The sequence below is a fragment of the Lygodium microphyllum genome, chromosome 2, assembly GCF_053477565.2.
Source record: "Lygodium microphyllum isolate KBCC chromosome 2, Lygodium_microphyllum_v1.1.10, whole genome shotgun sequence".
NCBI lineage: Eukaryota > Viridiplantae > Streptophyta > Polypodiopsida > Schizaeales > Lygodiaceae > Lygodium > Lygodium microphyllum.
The window spans coordinates 112,387,275-112,405,645 of NC_141136.1; positions in this window are offsets into that span (position 1 = coordinate 112,387,275).

Sequence of the window (18,371 nt, forward strand, 5' to 3'; positions counted from 1 at the left end):
TTTGTGCTCTTAGCAGATCCACTTCTACTTTCTTCCTACTCTCTTCCTTGGTCTTCTTTTGATGCCAGGAGGTATACTCCACGGTGGATTCCGTTAGGTTTTGCAGTGGATTTCGTAAAATTATATTTATTTGTTGGGGCTCATACACAACGTGGATTCTTTGTGTGAAAAGTTGACGGAGATGCCTGTCCTTTTTGGGCGTCACATTAATTTAATGTGCAAGTGGGTGATTCCATAGCGGGTGATTCTGTAAAATACATATTTAAATTAATGGATGTTTATGAGTTTAGAGTGCGTACTCATATTAAATTAAGGTTAGGACAGAGTTCCAACCTATTTATTTATTTTGTAGCTAAAGTCTACTAGGTATTCACTTTTGCCGATTTAATTTCATTATTTTTTAACTATTGTGAATGCTTCAATTGATGTGTAGAGCAGGCGGTGGTGGCATTGGGAAGCACTGGGCGATAGTGTGTATTCAAGTTATTTAGAAGAAATTATCATTTTTGATGGGCGCGCATCTTAGGCGTGGTGCCAATATTTATTTTGACACGCGTATTTATTGAAGCACTTGACATATATTTATTATTTTGTATGCGCATGGGTGCACCATTTAAATATTCATTATTAGTCATTATATTTGGGCACATCCCGACTCTTGGGGTGCCCAGCCGCTTTATTCTTTATTTGGACAAAAGCAAACACAAAAGCTAAAGCATGCTAATTGTAAATTTGGGCTATTTTTTAGCTTGGAGATGAATAAAATATTAAATACATGCTTTGTGGAGCTCTCACACAAGGCATGGGGGGAGATTGTACCCAATTGGTCTCTTTTCTTCATGTCTTCCACCTGTAGCCAATGTCTTTGTTGATGTTTCAATTGTCTTCCTCACGAAGCCGTTTAGCTTCACTTCATTGAGGGACTTGGCAACGATGCTTTCCAGCATTGGCACATTGATTCAGCTCATCAATACATTGTACTTTTGGCTGCAGAACAAGGCATATACCATTTTGGCTTGTAACTGGACATTTGGATCAGGGATATCTGCCAAGTTGATGCCATCCTTAGTGTGGACCAAGACTTTGTCCATTCCAAGCATGCTATATACATCCCTTTTTGGTCGTCTTTCCACCTTGTTGGCTAGGCCCAATGCCCTCTCCACCAACCCTAGGTTTAGCGACGAGCATCTTATCCTTTGGCACATTGTTACAATGCCATAGTTCTTGTTGAAGGTCTAGAGGAACTCCATGCACTTCTCATGGTCCATGGCTTGGCCGACTAGGTACTTCTACATATTGCATTGCTTCACAATTCACTTGATGAATGGCTCCTCCATGACTATGTCTTCCAAATTCAGGATGTGCCTGAAATTGAATTAGTTGTAGGCTCTAGTCCTCACACTAAGAGGCCATACTTTGCCTGCTCTTCCTCTAAGAACAGTAGCTTGTTGGTCTTCTCCTGTCCTACCATTGTAGGTGCCTGTCATGAAGCCATAGTCCACCATTAGTATTCTTCAAATTGTTTTTGCAAAGGAAATGGAAAAAAAATTTCTACATATTGCATTGCTTCACAATTCGCTTGATGGTTGGCTCCTCCATGACTATGTCTTCCAAATTCAGGATGTGCCTGAAATTGAATTGGTTGTAGGTTCTAGTCCTCACACTAAGAGGCCGTACTTTGCCTGCTCTTCCTCTAAGAACAGTAGCTTGTTGGTCTTCTCCTGTCCTGCCATTGTAGGTGGCTGTCATGAAGCCATAGCCCACCATTAGTATTCTTCAATGCAAAGGAAATGGAAAAAATGCTTATGGAAACTAAAATGCTTAAATAAATAAAGAGAATTTTTCTTTTAAATAGTCCATGCATTTCACAAAAAATTATGTTACTTTTTCCCAATCATGAGTTGACATTTATGCATTCTCCTCCATTTTTGAACATTGATTGAGATTGAGGTTTTGTTTTTATGTTTCACACCTTTTCTATTCTATTATGTTTCATACTATTCACAGGAGGCTCTAGATATAAATCATGCATTGTTCCTGGAATTTGACGAGCCCCTTCATGACCCAGGATGGACTCGTGAAACCCTAAATACTAGTTACAAGGGTGGAATCTTGGTGGGCAGAATGCCCTCATGGAATTCTATGTATCTTCCGCAGGGTCAGAAATATGGAAAATGTAATAAGCTTGCGATATAATAAAGAAGTTTGTTTTATTCAAGAATTGTTTGAATTGTACGCATGTCCGTGAGATAAATTATGTGAAGGAACATGTGATTTAATGAACTAATTAAGGAAGCTGATTGTATATGTTCCAATAAATGTGCTATAGGTAATTTAAAAAAACTAAAGGTGATTCTGTCATCAAAGGAAAGCGGGTGGGCATAACCCGTGATGGGTCCCCGTCCAACGGTAGGGTGTTCCCAGTTAGGTAGGAGCTTTTCTAAATCAGCAATAGAAAATAGGAGGATGATAAATTGACCACCTAGTCATTGGGTTGAACCGACTTGCATTGTTTTAGGGGGTCGGAATGGGATTTTGCCTTATGGGCAGAAGGGTTGACGTATTGCATTCCCCTCCGTCTCCCATTCTCTTTGAACCAAGTACAATGGCAAGTCCGCTTCAGATCGAGTAATCTTGTAGAAGTGGGAACTTGAAATTACTAATGCTAGCTGGATACTAGGAGATCCATCTGCTTTTAGAAACCCAAAAATTCAAGTCAATCCTAGTGGGTTCAGCCGAGAAACTTCCGTTGCGATGTAGACTCAGTGGGGTCTAAGTGATAAACCCCGTGATGTTCCAAGGGAGCACCGAGAGGTGTTATTTGGAAAACATATTGATGGACTACATAAAGATGCACCTTGGAATGAGCCTGGCAGACACCTCATAGTTGGTATCAGAGCACGCATTAGTATAGAATACGACATAAACTTAGGAAATAATTTGAGTATCAAACACTAATATTAACACTATATAAATTTCCTAAAGTTTGACTAGGAAATTGGTGAAATTTCCCTAGAAAGTTGCACCCACAATAATTTCCAACGAAGCCCAAGAGAAAAGGAATCTTTTGAAGCAAGTCAAGCCTCCAAAATTTGACGAAAAATGTGAGAATGTGGAAGCCGATGCAAAAATTTCGATCGAATCCATAGAACATTATTTTTAGGGATACCTTGATCTCCACACCAGAGTCAATCAATCCATGATAGCTAAGCTAAAATTAATTTGCAAAGCTCGACTCTGGTGTGGAAGCAGTGGTGCCGAGATCAAGGTATCCCTAAAAATACCATTACTTGGGATTTGCAAAAAGAAGCTGTAAGAGGAAGTGTAATATCTCCCCCTGTACCTTCCCCATAAGAACCCCCCCTTAAAAAATTTTTAATTTAACTAAAAAAAATTTACTATCCCTCTCTCTCCTCGCCGACAGCATGTCGCACAGAGAGAGAGAGAGAGAGGGAGTAAAGAGAAGGAGAGGAGGGCATGCAGCCTCCCAAGTGGAGGGGTGGCGGCTGTTAGATGGCCGTCTCCCCCCCCCCCCCCATCAGAAAATGCCACCCCCGTTGCTCTAAAGAGAGAGAGAGAGAGAGAGAGAGAGAGAGAGAGAGAGAGAGAGAGAGAGAGAGAGAGAGAGAGAGAGAGAGAGAGAGAGAGAGAGAGAGAGAGAGAAAGAGAGAGAGAGGGAAGCTTTTGGAGGGTTCTTCTTTCCCCCCCTTAAAGAGAGGTCATACGCCCCCTCTAATATTTCTGAAAATACACCCCCTTTCATCATCTTTTCTCCACTCAAGGAGAGGCTACAAGAATTTACTTAAAGTTGCATAGGAGAATGCGAGAATTCTATCTCTCGTACGCACATCTTCGAGTATGGCCCTGAAGTGTAGATCTACAAGGATAGCAGAAAACCCCGCAAGAGTGGATGGCGACTTGAATCAAGATGGTACCGCAACCACGAATGGTCTATCATCAGGCATAAATACCATTGGAAACAAGATATCACTCCAAACCCAGGTTGCTCAATTATCATGGTGAAAATCATATTCACGTGCATCACATCGATTGCGCAATTGATGGGTAATTGCTTTGGTATGAATTTAGTTCTGATGTTTGTAACAAACAAGATAAATTTCGTTGTAAGATGACATCATAATAGGTGAAATTGATTAGGTAATTGTATCGTAAATTACCCCAAAAATTTTCTTGCATTAATTCTTACATAAACTGCATTGCTCCTTGCACAAGTTCCTGCAAAATACATTTTAGAGGACATCGAAAGAAGCAAAGTGCATCTCCATATCACAAGAGGGATTCTAAGGTACACGTAATAAATTGTAGAAAAGATTAAAGTGCAGCTAGACTAATACAATAATCACATAAAGTTATAAAGATTAGATCATTCAAGAAGGTTATAGATCATGTAAATAATTACATTGAGGATAATGTTAACATTACATGCAGAGAAAATACCTTCGCATGTGTGGCATGAAATATTGTATGGATTATATCAAAATTGTAAGCATTGAAATGAAGGCATGGCATTATGTTGCATGCATTAAAGTTGTTGGGAAAATTCAACGTTGTTTGTAATATACCAAATGGGATTGAGATCCATGAGTCCCATGTCAAAGTCATTGGCGACTTCAAGAGGGGTAGATAAAAGCTTAGTGCATGTGAGCATTATTAAGAGGGCTTAAGAAGATTATACTTAAGATAGAGTAGGAATTGTTCTAAATAGAACCATCTTGAACAACCATGGTCAAGGGGATAGACAATATTGATCAATTAAGATCAAAGATAAAGATACATAGGTACTTCAAGGGATCTAGGAGATAACCAGCAAGTTGACCAACCGAGGACGACGGGGTTGTCCATGATCTATTTTACAAGGAGACTAAGGTAAGGATAATTAGGGTCGGTAGAGTACAAACCCTAACTCAAAGAAAAAGGAAAAATGAGCAACCTAGCTTGCCAAGCCCCTGGAATCTTGCCAAGTCGCGAACAATCCAGGACCGAATGCTGAAAGCATTCGAGAAGAAGGAATCGCACCTTAGCAATTGGTCATGATTGTACACTTAGGTACATTGTTTGAGCTTCTTTGCTTAAGGAACTAATTCAAGGCCAAACACTTAATGCTTTAGGTTAATAGCCTGGAAGGAGAGGCAGGTTCAGTTACCTCCGACTGTCTGCCTAGCCCTATCCAAGGGGGTTGTTAGCAGTGCCACGTACATGGACTGAACCCACCGCGAGAGGTCTCTCCGTGGGTGTTGCTTGGAGTGGGAGGACGCTTGGGTGTCAAGGGAGGCTCTGGCCCCGTAAATTCCTTGCCTCCGGATCCCGCACAAGAGGCCGACGTGACTCGAGATGGGATCTCGAGGCCCGTGTACTAGTCTACGGGCGAAACTTGGAGCAGCAATCCTGTTGATTGCTGGGATAGCCTTCAGGCATGATACTTGATATATTCTAGGACTATAATAAATAAAGATCAGATATTTGAAAAAGAAACTTGCTTGACATTGTTTTTGTGCCAGTGTTTAAGTTGCGTGCAGGAATCTGTGTTTAAATTGATTAATTAAGAAAGTTCCTTTTGCATGTCAAACATAATGTGATAGGTAATTAGATAACTAAGCAACTCGAGGAAAGTGCGGTGGGGACGTGACTTGGGTCCGTCCTACGGAAGGGTGGTCCTGGTTAGCTTGGAACTTTTCTCAAAAGATGTGAAAACGATACTGTGAAGACCTAGAGTCAGTAGAGTTAGAATCTCAATCTATGCTGTTTTAGGGGAGTGGAATGGGACTATTTTTTATGGGCAGAGAGGTTGAGCTTCGTATCCCTCTCGTTTCCCATTCTCCATGAACCAAGTGCAGCATAAATCCACTTTGACTCTATTGTTCCTATGCAAAGTGGTTCATTTGGGCTCGATGCTAGCTACTCCCTAGAGACTTGGTTGATAGGAAAGAAACCCTAACTTCAGGTCGGTCCTAAGTGAGAATGGTCGGATACTTCCACTTTGGGGCAGACTCAGAAAGACCTAGATCGCAAATCCTATGACATTCCTTGTGAGTGCCAAGTGGCGCTTTCTAGACTCTCTTCCCGATGGGCTACTAAGACGTGTCCCACAAGTGGACAAGCGGACACGTTACAGTTGGTATCAGAGCAAACCAATGAGATCTAAAAGTGGTAAGGGAACTTAATGGAGGAAATAAAGAGAATAAGGGATAAATAGGGGAGGGTGAGTGCAACAGAGCAGTGTTTTCTATTGAAAACATTTCTTTACTCACTTATGGATGCTGGGTTGCAGAATCACGAAGCATGGACCAAGTTCTTGGTGTTCCACGTCATGTTCATGACTACAATGCATGCTTCGAATTATCATCAGAGACTTGGCATGATGAATGTTCTGGACCGTATCTATAATCCCTCACCCCTGTATGCGGAGCGGAGATGGACGGGAGACTCAGGAATATACTACATAGTAGCCCATCGACTCGTGTACCTTCAAATCAACTTGAAGAGAATCAAGTGGATGGAGGATTTAAAGATCGTGAAGCTGTTCATCTTTGTCAAAGCTCACGTAAATGCAACTTTGCATGTTAGCAGTCGGCAAGTCAAGCAGAACAAGTATGTCTATGAAGAAGTGACCCGAGTGATCTCTACTGATTGACAGAATCAAAGTGTTAGGGTGTTATGAGAAGAACGGGTATCAAAGGAAGGGATACCCCAGGCTTCCTATGACTTACCGTTTCCTGAAAATCCATGACCCCACTCCATATTAGTATTCTGTCCCTATAGCTGATTGTAACACAATACTATTTTTCCCAAACTGATATAGCAATCAGCCTGTCCTACTTATCCAAAATAAATGTACTCAAGGGGGTTATGCCTTCATGAATAGATAAGACTTTTTACAATTGTCTATCGTGATCATAAATTTTAGCTAAGGTGTTAAGTGATTAAATCACTTAGCTAAAAAGTTGTGCTAGTCATATTAACATAATATTAAACTTAAGCTTACAGGCTAAGCGAGACTTTGGTGGAAATAGTAGTGCAGAGACCAAGCGATCTCGGAGGGGACAGACACTTGGGATAAGCTTAAGAAAGCTGTGCGAGGGAGGTATCTGCCACCTGCCTACCACACACAAAAGATGAATGAATTCTATGACTTGAAGCAGCTAGGATTATCCCTTGAAGCATATTATTCGAAGTTCATTTCACTTCTAAAGTATGCACCTCCAATGGATATGACACAACAGGTGTCAAAATTCTGTGTTGGGTTGAATCCACCCATAAACACTCAATTGGAATCAATGCGCCCAATGGACCTACAAGATGCACTCATTCGAGCTGCTCCAATAATACAGGAGGTACAGACCAAACCAAGGAACAACAAGATTTGGCCTTACAAAGATCAAAATAAGGGCATGTCTAAGGCTCAGACTAGGAGAGCACAGGGTCAAAATCAGGGCTAAAGAAAGAAAGCTAGGGTCAATGCTGTCAACAACTTTGTCCCAACACAAAGCAATGATCACAACCCACGTTGTTTCCATTGCAACGAACCCAGACACTTCAAGAGGGAGTGCCCCAAGGTTGGCAGAGGGCATCGCCAAGGGCAATTTCAAGGTCAAAATAGAGCCGCTCATGGCCAAGGAACCACCGTTATGGCCAGAGGGAGAACCTCCAGTGTTTCCAACAAGGAGCTGGATAATGAAGAAGATCCATCCATGGATGCTGACATTGAGAGGGCAACGGTTCACGCCACTCTTCACAAGAAGGGTCCAAATCGCCAATTCTCGATGATTCAAACTCCATCAGAATATCAAGGTAAAATCTTCAAAACCCTGATTGACTGTGGTAGTATACATTCCTTCATCTCACCAATCTGTGCAAAAAGATTAGGGATAGCCACAATAGATGCACCTACCTTACTTGTGGAATTAGCAAATGGTTGTGAGGTCACTTGTACTAGGTAAACTGCTAAGGTGAAATTCCTACTGGGTGGGAAGCCAACTTCTGTGAGATTCAGGGTAATAAACCTAGGTGTCCATGAATGTTTACTGGAAATGGATTGGCTAATACCCAATGATGCCCACATCCACTGTGGGAAGGGCCAAGTCTCCTTCCAAAATTCTGAAGGGGAACTAGTCACGACTCAAGTTGAGGTTGGTAAGCCAAAAATACAGTTGGCAAAAGCAACACGGATAATAAAAGGTATTCAAAAGGGTCTACTTATCTATCTGATTAAACTGAATAAGCTAGCTCAGAACTAGGAATCCGGAGAAGAACCTTCATGGTTAAACAAATACGCAGACGTATTTCATGAAGATCTGACGGAACTTTCTCCCCAAAGAGAAGTCGACCACGAAATCAAACATGTGCTAGGAGCTGCACCAGTCTCGCAAAGAGGTTGTATAAGATGTCCATTTCGGAAGCTATCGAACTAAAAAAGAAACTCAAGCAAATGTTAGATCAAGGCTACATCCGTCCTAGCAGTTCACCATGGGGAGCTCCAGTGCTGTTCCAAAAGAAGAAAGATGGAACGCTTCGCCTATGCATTGACTACAGAGGGTTAAATCAAGCAACCATCAAAAATAAATACCCCATTCCAAGAATAGATGAATTACTTGTCCATCTTCAAGGGGCAAAGACATTCTCAAAGATAGATCTCAAATCTGGATATTATCAGATAAGGATTAAAGAAGAAGATATTTCAAAGACTGCATTCAATACAAGGTATGGACACTTCGAATTCCTAGTGATGTCATTCGGGCTGACGAATGCTCCTGCTACCTTCAACAGGTTAATGCAGGATATCTTTAGACCCTATCTTGATGACTTCGTACTCGTCTTTTTTTACGATACCCTAGTCTACTCAAAATAGGGAAAGGACCATGAACCCCAACTTCGCATTGTTCTTGAAACGATGAGAGCACACAAGCTTTATGCCTAGAAGAAGAAGTGTGCCTTTTTCAAGCGACAAATTGAATATTTGGGATTCATTATATCAATAGAAGAAATTTCAGTAAATCCAACTAAGGTCAGAGACGTTCTGGAATGGCCAACACCAACTTCTGTCAAAGAAATACGTAGTTTTCTTGGGTTGACAAGGCGGTACACGATTTTCATCAAAGATTATGCCTTGGTTGAATCACCTCTGACTAATCTACTAAAGAAGCAAGTAGCAATTGTATGGTCACCTGCTGAACAGACCAGCTTTGACAAACTAAAGCAAAGCTTAGTATCAGCACCCATCCTGAAACTTCCTGATCTTAGTAAGGAGTTTGAAGTAGTGACTGATGCTAGCACACTTGCTTTAGGATGTGTATTTAAGCAAGAAGGTCATCCCGTAGCATATTCTTCAAGAAAATTGAAGGGCCATGAAAGAAATTATGCTACCCACAACCAGGAGATGTTGGATGTCATCCATGCTCTCAAACTTTGGAGACATTACTTGCTAGGCAACAAATTTTCCTTAGTAACGGACCACAAGAGTCTTAAATGGATTTTCACTCAGAATGAGCTCAATATGAGGCAACGTCAATGGATTGAAGTGCTGGAAGAATACGATTTTGAAATCAAATATAGGCATGGAAAAGAGAATGTAGTTGCCGATGCACTCAGTCATCGCAAGGCATTTCTAAATTCTCTCATTTTGCAAGATCCATCAACAGCAAGGTCTCTAGCCACAAAGGTATCAATGCCAAACAACCCGATTCTTGAGCTAGAAAAAGAAGGGGCATATCATGACCCAGTTTATCAGAAAATGTAAGGGAGATCCCCATCAAGGATCAAGACCCGAGGCTAAAGATGAAGTATCAAGAATTCTCCATCAATAGTGGGCTTGTCTACTTTAGGATAAGATTATGTATCCCTTCAAGCCAAACTCTCAAGCAGAAGATACTTTGGGAAGCCCATGAATCCCCTTTCTCAGGACATCCTAGTTATGCCAAGACCCTTAACACAGTCAGAAAGAGCTATTTTTGGGAAAGACTCAAGGGAGACGTACTCAAATATGTCACGGAATGTTTGTCTTGTCAACACATTAAGGTAGAGCATGTTAAAATGCCTGGGAAATTGCAAGCACTTGGCATTCCACAAATGAGATGGGAGTTCATTAGTATGGACTTCATTGTTGTCTTACCCCAAGTTCAGGGAGGATATAACTCCATTATGGTTGTAGTAGATATGCTCACCAAGGTCGCACATCTCATCCCTGTCAAGATGAACTATAAAGCCTTAGACATTGCAAGATTATTCATCAAGGAAATATTCAAACTTCATGGGTTACCTCGAAGAATCATTAGTGATCGTGACTCTCTTTTCACATCACACTTCTGGAGGGCTATCTTTGAGGCTATTGGAACTCAACTCTGTTTCAATACAGCTTACCATCCCCAAACTGATGGTCAAACAAAACGAGTCAATCAAGTCATTGAAGATATGCTTAGGGCATACTGCTGTCGCGAACCCAAAAGTGGATTTAATACTTACCACTGGTTGAGTTTGCCTACAATGCTTCTTACCAATGGAGAATTCAGATGACCCCTTTCCAAGCATTGTATGGGCATGATTGTTGTACCCCTTTGAACTTCTCAGATCCAACTTTGAGGATAGAAGCTTCAAGACAGATGCTGGAAGACATGGATGATCAAATCAAATCAATAAGACAAGACATTCAAGCTGCCAAGGATAGACAGAAGGCCTACGCTAACTCAAAACGACAAGACAGATCCTTCATCGAAGGTGAAATGGTCTTCATCGATGTACGCCCTAAAAAGAGTTCACTGTCCTTGGGAGAGTACAAGAAGCTAAGTCCGAGGTATTGTGGACCTTATAAGATCATCAAGTGCCTAGGGCCTAATGCTTACAAACTATAGTTGCCCACAACTCTAAAGCTTCATAATGTATTCCACGTTAGCCTATTGAAAAAGTATCTACCTAATCTGAATCATGTACTTGACGATCAGCAAATTGTAATGCCTAGCCAAGGAGTCCTTGAGCTATGACCTGATAGAATCCTAGATATTAGGGAGAGGCATTTGAGATCAAGGACCTTGAGAGAATACCTCATCCAGTGGAAAGATTATCCAGAAGAGGATGCCACCTGGATGGATGAAAATACTCTCAACCAACAATACCCCCAGGTCTTCTCGAGATGAGGAAGAGAGAGGGAGTAAAGAGAAGGAGGGGGATATGCAGCCCGCCAAGTGGAGGGGTAGCGGCCGTTAGACGGCAGTCTCCCCCCCCCCCCCATATACCACCCCTCCCCATTATAAAGGGGAGGCCCCCCCCTCGTCGTCTTCACCAGCCCCCCCTCCCCGTGATCAGAAAACACCGCCCCGCCTGCTCTGACGACCGAGAGAGAGAGAGAGAGAAAGGGAAGCTTTTGGAGGATTCTTCTTTTCCCCCCTTAAAGAGAGGTCATACGCCCCCTCTAATATTTTTGAAAATACACTCCCTTTCATCATCTTTTCTCCACTCAAGGAGAGGCTGCAAGAATTTACTTAAAGTTGCATAGGAGAGTGCAAGAATTCTATCTCTCGTACGTGCATCTTCGAGTATGGCCCCAAAGTGTAGATCTACAAGGATAGTCGAAAACCTCGCAAGAGTGGATGGCGGCTTGAATCAAGATGGTACCGCAACCACGAATGGTCTATCATTAGGCGTAAATACCATTGGAAACAAGACATCACTCCAAACCCATGTTGCTCTATTATTAAATCATAGATTATAATTATCATGGTGAAAATCATATTCACGTGCATCACATTGATTGTGTGATTGATGGGTAATTGCCTTGGTATGAATTTAGTTGTGATGTTTGTAACAAACAAGATAAATTTTGTTGTAAGATGACATCATAATAGGTGAAATTGATTAGGTAATTATATCGTAAATTATCCCAAAAAATATCTTACATGAATTCTTGCATAAAGTGCATTGCTCCTTGCACAAGTTCCTGCAAAATACATTTCAGAGGACATCGAAAGAAGCAAAGTGCATCTGCATATCGCAAGAGGGATTCTAAGGTACATGTAATAAACTGCAGAAAAGATTAAAGTGCAGCTAGACTAATACAATAATCACATAAAGTTATAAAGATCAGATCATTCAAGAAGGTTATAGATCGTGTAAATAATTACATAGAGTATAATGTTAAGATTGCATGCAGAGAAAATACCCTTCGCATGTGTGGCATAAAATATCGTATGGATTATATCAAAATTGTAAGCATTGAAATGAAGTCATGGCATTACGTTGCATGCATTAAAGTTGTTGGGAAAATTCAACGTTATTTGTGATTTACCAAATGGGACTGAGATCCATGAGTCCCATGTCAAAGTCGCTGGCGACTTCAAGAGGGGTAAGTAAAAGCTTCGTGCATGTGAGCATTATTAAGAGGGCTTAAGAAGATTATACTTAAGATGGAGTAGGAATTGTTCTAAACAAAACCATCTTGACCAACCAAGGTCAAGGGGATAGACAATCTTGATCAATTAAGATCAAAGATAAAGGTACATAGGTGCTTCAAGGGATCTAGGAGATAACCAATAAGTTGACCAACCGAGGACGACAGGGTTGTCCATGATCTATTTTACAAGGAGACCTAAGGTAAGGATAATTAGGGTCGGTAGGGTACAAACCCTAACCCAAAGAAAAAGGGAAAATAAGAAACCTAGCTTTCCAAGCCCCTGGAATCTTGTCAAGTCACGAACGATCCAGGACCGAATGCTGGGAGCATTCAGGAAGAAGGAACCGCACCTTAGCAGTTGGTCGTACGAACGACCATAGAAATGATCGTGGTTGTACACTTAGGTACATTGTTTGAACTTCTTTGCTCAAGGAACTAATTCAAGGCCAAACACTTAATGCTTTAGGTTAATAGTCTAGAGGGAGAGGTAGGTTCAGTTACATCAGACTGTCTACCTAGCCCTATCCAAGGGGGTTGTTAGCTGCACCGGGTATATGGACCGAACCCGCTGCGAGAGGTCTCTTCGTGGGTGCTGCTTGGAGCGGGAGGATGCTCGGATGCCAAGGGAGGCTCTGGCCATAAATTCCTTGCCTACGAATCCCACACAAGAGGTCAACGTGATTCGAGATGGGATCTCAAGGCCCGTGTGCTAGTCTACGGGCGAAACTTGGAGCAGCAATCCTGTTGATTGCTGGGATAGCCTTCGGACATGATACTTGATGTATTCCAGGAGTATGATAAATAAAGATCATATATTTGAAAAAGAAACTTGCTTGACATTGTTTTTGTGCCAGTGCCTAAGTTGCGTGAAGAAATCTGTGTTTAAATTGATTAATTAAGGAAGCTGCTTTTGCATGTCAAACATAATGTGGTAGGTAATTAGATAAGCAAGCAATCCGAGGAAAGTGCGGTGGACGTGACTTGGGTTCGTCCTATAGAAGGGTGGTTCTGGTTAGCTGGGAACTTTTCTCAAAAGACGTGAAAATGATACGGTGAAGACCTAGAGTCAGTAGAATTAGAATCCCGATCTATGTTGTTTTAGGGGAGCGGAATGGGACTATGCCTTATGGGCAGAGAGGTTGAGCTTCGCATCCCTCTCATTTCCCATTCTCCATGAACCAAGTGCAGCATAAATCCGCTTCGACTCTGTTGTTCCTACGTAAAGTGGTTCATCTGGGCTCGATACTAGCTACTCCCTAGAGACTTGGCTAATAGGAAAGAAACCCTGACTTCAGGTCGATCCTAAGTAGGAATGATCGGATACTTCCGCTTCGGGGCAGACTCGGGAAGGCCTAGATCGCAAACCCTGTAACATTCCTTGCGAGTGCCAGGTGGCACTTTCTGGACTCTCTTCTCGATGGGTTGCTAAGACATGTCCCACAAGTGGACAAATGGACACGTTACAAGAAGATATTTGCCTTTAGCTTATCGCACCCAGAAGATGAATGAGCTCTTTAATTTGAAGCAAATGGGACTGACTCTCGAAGCATATTACTCCAAGTTTGTTTCACTTCTTAAGTATGCACCCCCCATGGATACTACTCAACAAATGTCCAAGTTCTATAATGGGCTGAATTCTCCTCTAAACACTCGTTTGGAATCAATGCACCCACTAGACCTCCAAGATGCTTTGATTCCAGTTGCTCCTATTGTGTGAGAAGTACAATTAAAGCCTAACAATAATAAGTTTTAGAGCTACAATAACTAGAACAAAGGAGGATTCAAAGGTCAAGCAAAAAGAACCCAAGGCCAATTCTACCAAGGTTAGAAGAAAAAGGCAAAATTCAATGCAATTGGACATTTTGTTCCTACCCAGGGAAACAAGGATGGTCTTAGGTGCTTTCATTGTAATGAGCTAGGACATTACATGAGAGATTTTGGTGGAAACCATTGCCAAGGCCAATTTTGAGATCAAGCTTGTTCATGCATATGGCAGTACGGAAGACATCCCATGATTCAAGCAAGGTGCCAAGCAGAAACAACGGGTGCAAGTTGTCTTTGAACTCAATACCTTGTGATAATAGATTCTTCATGATAGCATGAAACTGACTGAAATGAGATAATAGGGATGTTGCCTCCTTCATGCGAAGGTCCATTAACTGCTTCAGCCAATACGTCTATGATGCAAGACTCTGCTGCACATAAAGCTCCTGACTTTTCTCCCATAAATCTCATGCACTCTGATTCTCATCTTCAATAACATTATGATGGACCTCTTCTGAGAGTGACGAGATAATGGTAGACTTGCGTAGCTCATCAACTTCCATCCAAACATCATCATCCATATCATTGGGTTTAACACCCTTGAAACGCAAGGGTTTAATTTGCAACTTTTGCACCAAAAACAATCATATCTAAGACTTCCAATACCCATAGTTGGTACCATCCAACTTGGCAATGTTAAAGAGAGCTGTGTATTTTAGATGACCAGCCATACTGTCCCAAATGAAGGCAAAAATGTAAAATTACAGGTGGCTGTAATTACTAGAAAATGTACTTAAACAACTGCTAAAACTGGCTAAAAGAGTGGATATCACCAAGAGAACCACACGTGCACCAAATATGACCAAGATAACATCAAACAGTAAGCATTACCCTCATAGAAGTGCTCGAAATCGACAGATTTCAGCTTTTGCTAGAATAAATGACAGCAGTGTATAAAATTGTCCCAAAGTGAAGCAATCACTGATACATATGTCACTACAACTACCAGGTGGCAAGAGACATCCAACAGTGAGTGTCAAGGGGCAAGAAGGTACCAAGAACTATCAAACCAATAACCTATCAAGCAAGAGACATCTCATAGGTCTAGAAGTCATGCATGTAATGGGTCTCAGGGTAAGAGAAGAGACCAAGCACAAGCACAACTGATGGAGCAAGAAGCTTAGTGCATAACCATCCAAGATGCATACAAAACTGAAAACCTGTGATAGAGATAGGTGCATATCCCAGTAGGCATATCAAATCAGCCCACTACAAACTAACTGCAGACATAAAGCTCTCAAGAGAGCAAATGCATGTAACTGTCTCACAAGCTCAAGCTCAAGTGTAAGTAAGGCTCTGTGTACATCATTTCAAACCAAGAGACTCCCACTGGAAGTAAAGTCAGATGCAAATAGAGCAAGCAACGCTCAAATACATCGAGTACATAGCATCAGACATGCCAAATCTCAGTACGGTACATCTGGAGCATAAATCCCAAGCTATCTCAGACCCGTAAAGCATAAGCCTAAAAGCTTGCAAAGAGCATGTAACTGACAACAAATGTAATGCCCAATAGGTCCAAAATGCTCAAATACATCTGACGAAAAAGCTCTAAGTGACTCTCAAAAACCAAGTGGCATCCTTATCTGACCAAACCATAAATGCAAGAAGCCTAAATGTCAAGCAATGACAATAGGCATAAACCAATCCAAAGCATGCCAATTGAACCCAAATGACAATGAATGATGACCAAGGTGGAGCGTAATCCAAGCTCAAAAGCATTCCAAAACCAAAAAGAAGCATTTGACAATCTCCAAATACATCAGTATGATCATTCAAATCTCCAGTAAGCACCCCATATCCAAGAACCAATGCATACACCATGTAAATAAGCTTCAGTCCACTGTATTACAACAACATATTTAATGTTAAATGAAGCTCAATCGGTGCCCAAATCTGCTCCAAAGCATAAACATAGCATCCCATAACATCCAAGCATCACCAAGTATCAATAGGCATCAAACAGGTAATGCCAAGAAGCATCAAAGCATCAAATGTTAAGTGCTGCCCTATTTTTTATAGTCCTGGGACTGTGTATACAGCAATGGCTGAAGGGAAAAGCACTCGAATCGATCACACTGAGACCAAGAACTAATGTCAAGGAGTCCAACAATGATCGGGAAGGTTGCCAACAGTGCCGGGAAGCTGAGGAAGAATCGCGAAATGCCAGGAAGAGATCAGCCTAGCCCCCTAAAAATGTGTTGCATTTTGCGCTAACTATTCCTGGGGGCTGGGGGGTCTTCAATAGTGCTCTAGAGCACTTGGCAATGTTGAGGGGGCTCTGTTGCAGTCCTGGAAGGTGCCAATGGAAGGTCGAAAGCTCGGGGAGGAGGTGGGAGAAGTATCCAATTCTGAGGATAAATAAGCTTCTTGATTGTCTACAAGGAGCAAGGATATTTTCTAAGATCAATCTTTGATCAGGAGACCGCCTTCAACATAAGATACGATCATTTCGAATTCCTCGTGATGTCATTTGGGCTGACAAACGCTCCAGCTACCTTCAATAGGTTAATGCAGGACATTTTCTGACCTCATCTCAATGACTTTGTTCTTGTATTCTTTGATGACGTCCTAACGTATTCTAAGGAGGAAGAAGATCATGAAACACATCTTCACATTGTCTTGGAGACAATGAGGACACACAAGTTGTATGCCAAGAAGAAGAAGTGTGCCTTCTTCAAAATGAATATTGAATACTTGGGATTCATAATGTCTACTGAAGGTATATCAATAGATCCTACCAAGGTCAAAGATGTTCAAGATTAGCCACCCCCAACTACTATCAAGAAAGTGAGATTTTTTCTAGGTCTAACAGGATGGTATAGGGTATTCATCAGAAACTATGCCCAAATTGCAGCACCTCTTACTTACAGACCTACTCAAAAAGCAAGTTGCCATTAACTAGACGACAATTGAACAATCTAGCTTTGAGCAATTAAAGCATAGTTTGGTAACTGCTCCTATTTTAAGGCTACCTAAATTAAGCAAGGAATTTGAAATTGTCATAGATGCCAACTCTCTTGCATTGGGATGTGTATTAATGCAGGAAGGTTATCATGTAGCTTACTCTTCAAGAAAATTGAAAACCCATGAAAAGAGATATGCTATACGACGTGGAGTTGTTGGTTGTGATTCACGTTCTCAAATTATGGATACATTACTTGCTTAGAAATAAGTTTTCCTTAGTCACAAATCATAAAAGTCTTAAGTGGATTTTTACTTAGTCTAATCTTAATATGAGGCAATGACGGTGGATCAAAATTCTACAGGAGTATGACTTTGAAATTAAGTTTGGACCTGGTAAAGAACATGTAGTAGCAAATGCCCTTAGTCGTCGCAAAGCCTTCCTTAATGCTCTTATCACTGAAGAACCATCTAGGGCAGAAACTTTGGCGACAATGGTATCAATGCCAACTAATCCTATCATCGAGTTGACCAAGGATGAAGCATATAAAGACCCAGACTATCAACAATTGTTTTGGGAAGTTCAAAATAAGAAACAAGATCCCAAACTCAAGAGTAAGTATCAAGAATTCTCTACAAATGAAGATGAAGGACTGGTTTATTTCAAAATGAGACTATGTATTCCTTCAAGTCAGACTCTCAAGAAAAGGATACTTTGGGAAGCACATGACTCGCCTTTTTCAAGTCGCCCAAGATATGCGAAAACTCTTAATGCTGTCAAGAAAAGCTATTACAGGTGGCAAAGACTCAAGGGCGATGTACTTAAGTATGTCACTGAATGTCTAACTTTCCAAAGGGTAAAATTTGAATATGTCAAGTTATCAGGAAAACTCCAACCATCCACTTGACATTCCCCAGATGAAATGGGAGTTTATTAGCATGGACTTTGTAGTAGTTGCACTTCATCTCTGATTCATTGGTCAGATGTGCCATCTCCTTGGCCAAATCCTTGAGAGATTTCTCCTCAAAGAGATTGTTAGGTTGCATGGGTTACCAAAAAGGATCATCAATGATCGTGATTTTCTTTTCACATCACATTTCTAGATGAGTTTATTTGAAGCCATTGGAACCCAACTTTGTTTCAGCACTGCTTATCATCCACAAACTAATGGGCAGACAAAACAAGTCAATCAAGTAATTGAGGATATTCTGCATGCATATTGCAGTAAGGAACCTAAAAGGTGGT